This window comes from Rhinolophus hipposideros, assembly GCF_964194185.1.
Source record: "Rhinolophus hipposideros genome assembly, chromosome: 5".
NCBI lineage: Eukaryota > Metazoa > Chordata > Mammalia > Chiroptera > Rhinolophidae > Rhinolophus > Rhinolophus hipposideros.
In genome coordinates this window covers 19,037,407-19,046,088 of record NC_138051.1, presented here as the reverse complement: position 1 = coordinate 19,046,088, position 8,682 = coordinate 19,037,407, and the positions used below count along the sequence as shown (strand labels likewise).

General features: G+C 40.9%; 1 pseudogene across 1 annotated transcript; it reads right to left on the bottom strand.

Moving 5' to 3' along the window:
• Nucleotides 1–459: 459 nt before the first annotated feature.
• On the bottom strand, nucleotides 460–3,245 carry LOC308497825 (LETM1 domain-containing protein LETM2, mitochondrial-like; annotated as a pseudogene). The gene is made up of 2 exons: nucleotides 932–3,245; nucleotides 460–530 (listed from the first exon to the last, which is right to left on the bottom strand). The product of its transcript is annotated as an LETM1 domain-containing protein LETM2, mitochondrial-like (transcript).
• Between the last annotated feature and the right edge of the window lie 5,437 nt (nucleotides 3,246–8,682).

The window sequence follows — 8,682 nt, the reverse complement described above, 5'->3', positions numbered from 1 at the left end:
ATTCTTACTCATGTTACCAAGTGATAGGAGGCAGAGTTACCTCAGGCACTAAGCTGATATCATTATGCAAAAGGTTTCCTCCCTTAAGGAACATGGGCACAAATATGAAGGTATTAAAAACAACATGGGGGTGGTTTACACAAAGTTTTGTGGGATGACGAGATGATACAGAGGAAATGGGTTTTACAATTATATTTTTCTAAATGGTCTGAAGTTGGTCTCACTGCTGATGTAATCTGGACTGGTTTGAAGGCCTCAAAAGACTGCTCCGAGGACTGAGTGGCTGATCCTCCACCCAGGCCAGACAGACAGTCTTAGCTGGGAGGTCCTATGTGGGAGCCACTGCTGAGGGCAGGAAGCTGGAGAGGGACCGTTTCATTCTCTAGTAGTCCTCATGGTCCAGTCCTTATGTGCCTTCCTGTTCTGGGTTATCTTTTGTGATTTGGCCTGGAATATACCTTATTTAGCAGAAGTGATGAATCTTTTAGGTAATGAAGTAGGTGTTGATGGTGTTATGGGTGATGATACAACTGGTGGCAGCTGCATAGTTTTTTTTTTTTTTTAAGATTTTATTGGGGAAGGGGAACAGGACTTTATTAGGGAACAGTATGTACTTCCAGGACTTTTTTTATCCCAAGTCAAGTTGTTGTCCTTTCAGTCTTAGTTGTGGAGGGCACAGCTCGGCCCCAGGTCCAGTTGCCGTTGCTAGTTGCAGGGGGCGCAGCCCACCATCCCTTGCAGGAGTCGAACTGGCAACTTTGTGGTTGAGAGGATGCACTCTAACCAACTGAGCCATCCAGGAGCTCAGTGGCAGCTCAGGACTTGAGGAATCAAACTGGCACCCTTGTGGGTGACAGGCCACTGGCCCATGTGGGAATCGAACTGGCAGCCTTCAGAGTTAAGGGCATGGAGCTCCAACTGCCTGAGCCACCGGGCTGGCCCCTGCAAACATTTTTCATCCTTAGTATCCCTCAGTTGAGTTGCCAAATCCACCATGCTCTCTTTGGATTCAGGGGAAATAGGGGATTCCACAGGAATATCTGTCTTTGGAGCCTCCCCACTTTTGAGATCTCAGTTGGCTTTGGCTTCCATTTATCAGGTAGAAGGTTCCTGACAGTAGCAGAGGAGGAGGGACAGTCTCTTTCAGATGGAGGTCCTGCCACTCTCTTGGCTGTTGTCTTAGTTATTTCTCAGTGAGACCCAGGGATCTTATCCCTCAGGCCCTACAGGAAGCTTGTAGTTCTGACACACTCAAAGCACTCACCCCTTCTTTGGCAATTATTTCATCATCTGCTTTAATAGATTTTAATTTCATCAGGAGCTGAAAATGGAACAAACTGTTGGTTCCAATGGACTGCAATTCTAGCAGTTTGTAAAGGGCAAGCAGCTCCAGGGTTAGCTGATCCTCAAATAGTTTGGAAAAATGAACTAACTCATTTAGTTCATTTAGTGCTCGTCTGGACCTATTTGATGTAGGATGAGAACTGTGTAGAGCCATCTCCCAGCTTAGCACTGTTCTTCCTTGCCATTTCTGTAATCATTTCGTGAAGAAATTTTGCTAGTTCCAACTTTGCAGCCATTTTATTTTTTGTTTTTTCTTCCTTTTTAGATTCACTTTCAAATGTTGATGACAATATCTCTGGGAAGAATTTCAGAAACACTGGTAATAAGAATTCCATGAAAGGAATGCTGGTCAAGATGGTGGAGTGGGTAAATGCTGTGCTTGCCTCTTCCCATGACCACATCAAAATTACAGCTAAACTACAAAACAACCATCATTGAGAACTGCCTGAAGTCTAGCTGAATAGAAGTCTTATAACTAAGGAAATACAGTAGAAGCCATGTTGAGACTGGTGGACACAAGGAATGGGCTGGTCCCATGCCAACCTATAATGGTTAAAAATTGGCAGCGATACCTTGGCTGTGGAGGTCTCCCTGAGGAGCGAAGGGTCCCAGCCACACACCAGGCTCCCCAAGGGGTTCCAGTGCTGGGAAGAGAAGTCCCCATAACTTCTGGCTGTGAAAACCAGTAGAGATTGTGGCTGAGTGAGACAGACAGCTGCTGGAGTCCCAGGTGTTTCTCTTAAAGGGCCTGGGAATGGACTTATTCACTGACAGTCTCACTCACTCTGAGCTCCAGTGCTGGGGCAGCAACTTGAAAGGCATCAGAGACATAGGGGGAGGAACTGAGTTGTTTGGACTAAGGGTGAGGGCTTGAGGGGCAGATTTCTCCCAGGCAGAAGTGCTGGAAGAAGCCACTGTTCTTTTGTTGAGCCCTCCCCATACCCAGCATGCCAGGCAGGTGCCATCTCTGTGTCTCCATCAACCTAGCTAACACCATTTGCCCTGCCCTGGTGATTCCCTGAGACCCACCCTACCCAAATTTCTGGCCCACCCAAGCCACTTCCAGTGGCTTTTCCCATACAAACGGTTTGGCTCATGCTGCAGACTTTCCTAAAATCTCTCAAAGTTTCACAAACCCAAAACAAGCAGCATCTGGCATCATGTGCCCTGTACCTCTTGCTGTGCAGCCCCAAGCCTGGCACTAGTGGGAGCCAGCCTCAATTCACAGCTTAGCCTCTCCCAGGCAACTCCAGCACAAATGGGAACCATCTGCAGATTACTTTGCAGTTTATACCAAGTGGCTCCAGGCAGGGTACAGACTGTGGCTGAACTTGGCCTGTATCAGAGCCCCTCCCAAGAGGCTCCAGAACAAGTACACCTAGTGGCCAGCTTCACAACACACCACAGCACCATCCAATCACTTCCACACATGACACACCCAAAGGGCAGACTCAGCAGGCACCAGAGCCTTGCTAAAGTGAATCCTGCTCCATAGGGTCAGCCCCTGTACAACAGCTCCCCTGTAGTCACAGCCATTCCTAACACCTAGTCAGCCTGAGGGTAATCACTCCCACTCATATGCCAACAGCAATTAAGTCTCATCTACAACAGAAGGGCACAGACAACCCAACAAGGGACACATCTGGAGTATCTGACTCAGGTGATCAGGTAGGCTGTATCACTGGGCCTGACAGGACACCTACTATGTAAGGTCATTGTATTAAGACCTGGTGGGGATGCTGGTTGGCTCAGTTGGTTAGAGCCCAGTGCTCATAACACCAACATCACCAGTTCGATTCCCACATGATCCAGTGAGCTGCACCATCCACAATTAGATTGAAAGCAATGACTTGATTTGGAGCTTATGGTTCCTGGAAAAACACACTGTTCCCCAATATTCCCCAATTAAAAAAAAAAAAAGGAAAACAAGAAAAGACCCGGAGACATAGCAGATCTACCTAATATGTAGAAACAAACACAGAGAGGCAGCTAAAATGGGGAGACAAAGAAACATGCCCCAAATGAAAAAACAGAACAAAGATCCAGTAAAAGAACTAAACAAAATAGAGACAATCTACGAGATGCAGTTCAAAACACTCTTTATAAGGGATGCTCAATGATCTCAGAGAACCTCAACAAAGAGATAGGAAACATGAAAGTGGAGACATAAAACATAAAAAAGAACCAGTCAGAAATGAGGAACACTAATAACTGAAATGAAGAATGCATTGGAGGGAATCAACAGATTAGATGAAGCAGAGGAATGAATCAGCAATTTGGAAGATAACGTAGCAGGAAATACCCAACCAGGACAATAGAAAGAAAACAATCCAAAAAAAAATGAGGATAATTTAAGGGGCCTCTGGGACAACATCAAACAGACCAATCTTCCCATCATAAACGTACCAGAAGAGATAGAGTAAGAAACTGAAAATGTATTTGAAGGAAAAATGATGGAAAACTTCCAACATGGTGAAGAAAATAGGCATATGAGCCCAGGAAGTGTAGAGATTCCCAAACAAGATGAACCCAAACAGGCCCACACCAGGATACAACATAATTAAAATGCCAAGTGCTAAAGACAAAGACAGAATCTTAAAAGCAACAAGAGAAAATCAGGTAATAACCTACAAGGGAGTTCCCATAGATTGTCAACTGATTTCACAACAGAAATTTTGCAGGCCAGAAGGGACTGGCAAATATTCAAAGTGATGAAAGGACCTATAACGAAGATTACCCTACCCGGCAAAGCTATCATTCAGATTTGAAGGACAGATAAAGAGCTTCCCACACACAAAAAAGCTAAAGGCGTTCATCACCACCAAACTTGTATTACAAGAAATGTTAAAGGGACTTCCTTAAGAAGATAAAAAATATGAATAATAAAAGGCAATAACTACATATCTATCAACAATTACTTTAAATGTAAATGAACTAAACGCTCCAATCAAAAGACATATGGTGTCTGAATGGATAGGAATACAAGACATTTACATATGCTGGATACAAGAGACTCACTTCAGCTTGAAAGGCATACACAGACTGAAATTAAAGGAATTGAAAAAGATATTTTATGAAAAAGGAAACAAACAACAATAAAATCTGGAGTAGCAATACTTAGACCAGCCAAAAGAGACTTTAAAACAAAGGCTATGACAAGATACAAAGAAGGACCTAGTAATTCCATTTTTGGGTATTTATCTGAAAAATCCAAAAACACTAATTTGAAAAGACGTATGCATCCATATGTTCACTGCAACGTGATTTACAATATAGCCAAGATATGGAAGCAACTCATGTTTCCATCAACATATGAATGGATAAAGAAGATGTGGTACATATATTCAACAAAATATTACTCAGCCAGAAAAGCAAATGAAATCTTGCCATCTGCAACAACATGGATGGACCTAGAGGATATTATGCTAAGTGAAATAAGTCAGACAGAGAGAGAGACAAACACCATATGACTTCATTCATATGTAGAATCTAAAAAAACAAAACAAACGAATAAAAAAAACAGAAACTCAGAGAACATTTCGATGGTTGCCAGGTGAGAGGGCGGTTGGGGGGATGGGTGAAAAAGGGGAAGGGATTAATAAGTACAAATTGGTAATTACAAAATATGGGGATGGTGGGGCCGGCCCGGTGGCTCAGGCAGTTAGAGCTCCATGCTCCTAACTCCGAAGGCTGCCGGTTCGATTCCCAGATGGGCCAGTGGGCTCTCAACCACAAGGTTGCCAGTTCAACTCCTCGAATCCCGCAAGGGATGGTGGGCTCCACCCCCTGAAACTAAGATTGAACATGGCACCTTGAGCTGAGCTGCCTCCCGAATGGCTCATGGGCTCTCAACCACAATGTTGCCAGTTCGATTCCTCCAGTCCTGTAAGGGATGGTGGGCAGCGCCCCCTGCAACTAAGATTGAACACGGCACCTTGAGCTGAGCTGCTGCTGAGCTCCCGGATGGCTCAGTTGGTTGGAGTGCGTCCTCTCAACCACAAGATTGCTGGTTCGACTCCCGCAAGGGATGGTGAGCTGTGCCCCCTGCAACTAGAAACGGCAACTGGACCTGGAGTTGAGCTGCGCCCTCCACAACTAAGACTGAAAGGACAACAACTTGAAGCTGAATGGCACCCTCCACAATTAAGATTGAAAAGACAACTTGACTTGGAAAAAAGGCCTGGAAGTACACACTGTTCCCCAATAAAGTCCTGTTCCCCTTCCCCAATAAAATCTTTTAAAAAGAGAATATATGGGGATGTAAAGTACAGCATAGTGAATATAGTCAATAATACTGTAATAACTATGAAAAAGGAAACAAACAACAATAAAATCTGGAGTAGCAATACTTATAACCAGCCAAATTAAAGGGATAGGAAAAAGGATAGGAAAAGATATTTTATAAAAATAAAAGCTGGGGTAGCAATATTTATACCAGCCAAAAGAGACTTTAAAACAAAGGCTAGGTGTGTATTAGACTATTTGGGGGGTCACTTCACAAATTATATAAATGTCTAACTACTATGTTGTACATCTGAAACTAATATAATATTGAATGTCACCTGTAATTGAAAAATAAAAAAATTATGATATGTGACATAGCAAAAAATGAAGTTTGCAAATGTAAAAAAAAAAAAAAAAAAGAATTCCAAGAAGGCATGAAGGGTCCAGTAATGAACACCATAAATGGAATCAAAGAAATCAGCACAAATCCTCAATAGCTTGTTTGGGCAATAGCGAAGACTGTATTATAACTATAGAAGGCCAATTTTATATTTGTCTGAACTAGTCAACATAGGTAACAATAGGGAACTATGCCTGATAGTTGCCATAGTAACCATCTTGGAGTCCTGAGTATTTCTTTTTATAGTTGTTTTTTCTCCTTATAGATTTTGGACCACATATTTGCAGATTTTTTTCCAGTCTACATTTTTAATAAAGGTATGAAAATTTTGATTTTATATGGGTTTCTAATTCAACTCTTATTTGAATGAGCCCCAGGGCTTATTGCCATGTAGTTTTTATAAGCAAACCCCCATATTATTAAAACCATCTTTACCTGCTGCCCACTCTCACCAGGACAACTACAGCTTCGGATCATGTCACTATCAGAATGTTTTTTTCAACCACTGTCTTGGCCACTCAGCTATGAATTTAAATAGATGTTCGTTGTGTTTTAGTTAGCATTTCTGGGTGTTTTAAATTTATATATTTTATCGTGGTAAAATACACATAAAATTTGCCATTTAAAAGTTCATTGTGGTAAAATACACACAACATAAAACTTTCCATTTTAACTATTTTTAAGTACATTCATACTTTCATGCAACTATCACAACTCTCCATTTAAAGAACTTTTCATCATCCCAAAAGGAAACTCTGTTCTGGGTGTTTTTAACCAAACCAGCTGGTAAAGTGATGGTAGAAAGACATTTCAGGTGGAAAGCACAGCCAGTTAAAAGGCATGATGTTAGAAGAGTCCTAATATCTGAGAAACAACAAAGTCCGGTGCGACAGGAACCAATACATAGATGGTGTGGTGGGGAAGTGATAGACAAGGCTGATGGAATGGTGTCAGATTGCACAGGCCAAGCCAATCCCATTGTAGGTTAATGGGGAAAGGAAATTAATAAGAAATTGAGTTGCTAAATTTTGGTATTTAGGAAGATAACTAGTTATAGGGAGGTCTTGCATAGATCTACACTATTGTCCAATGTATGAAAAGTTTGATAATGCTTTTCCAGTTTTCTAGTTGTTTACAGCAGGATGTCAAACCCAGTAGCAATTCCTCCTTCACGCACAGATGCCGCGGACCAGCATAAGGCAGCTGCTGTTTCAGCACAGGACTGGATACGATTGCTCAGGGACGATGTACAGACCTCGGATAAAAAAGAACCAATGATGAGCGTAAAGGGAATAAAGAGTTCTTCCTGTTTTTAAAATACCTTTGTTTAAATTCTGTTATTATTCATTCCAGATCACAGATCAGCAAACTACATCCTGCAGGCCAAATCTGGCCCACCACTTGTTTTTGCAAATAAAAGTTTTAGTGTAGAAAAAAAATGTTTTACTGTAACACAGCTACACCTTAGTTTATATATTGTCTCTGGCTGCTTTTGTGCTACAATGGCAGAGTTGAATAGCTATGGCAGAGATGGATGGCTGGCAAAGTCTTAAATATTTCCTATTTGGACCTTTACAGAAAGTCTGGTAAACCGTGTCCTAGAGGATTGTGGTGACTAAACAGTAAAAAGTACATGTGATAAGGCAAAAGAGGAAATACCACAAGAAGAAGCCAAGGCTGGAAAATATTAAAAATTAAATGCCTATTAGCTGTAGAAATGCTATACTGCCCCATTATCCATTTTTTAGTTTGTCACTCTTCTGGTCTTTAGATCAGCTGTTATATACCTAAAAATGATTACTAACATGAGTTAATTATAGTTAGCCAAAATATCCCAAGGAAATTATATTTTATAACCTAATTGTTATCAGATAACTGGTTAAATAAATGCAGGACTAAGATATCTGAGAGAAGCGTTCTAAACGAGGGAGACCCAGATACAATGGAATACTGGACAGCACATAAATGAATACAGGTATCCACACTAAGTGTATCACACTAAGTGAAAAAGCTGCTTAAAATGATTGGTATACCATGATCTCATTTTTGCTGAAGAAAATTATCTGAAAAGTTATATGCTGAGTTTATGTCTATTTTATATATTTAGCATTTTCTATCTTTTGGACAATGACCATTAATTTAATGACTAGAGTCAATTTTTCATTTTACTAGGGAAAGTATTAAATATACCTCTAATACCGACTAAATCAAAGGCATAAAGGACAACCTTACATTTTACAGATTTGTTCATCAATACTCTGAATATATTTTCCTCAAACTTTCTTGACAAAACTTTTTCCTCAAACTTCCAAGACAAAACTTTTATGAGAAAAGAATGAATAGAAAGATTAAAGGGTTGCTCAGTCATTCGCACACCTTTAAATTACTTACATACACTGATGTTCCTGCATATCTATTCCAATGTAGAGGTTTGCTTTGATATCTTAACACTGTGAGCTGTCTTCGACAGTGCATATAAAGGCTAATAGGGAATACGTAAGCACAGTCTTCCTGGTGTTAGAAAAACTAACCTGAGCATTTGACCCATTTTTTTTTTTTGAAATCAAACAATGTACCCACGTGTGAAATTCACCAAACCTCCTCTTCTCTCAAGAAAAAGCCTAAAAAATTTTAATATTTTAACACAGGAGTAAAAAGCAAACAAGTGAGAGAATGCACTACGTTGGAAGAAGAGCTACCTTGCCATACATACT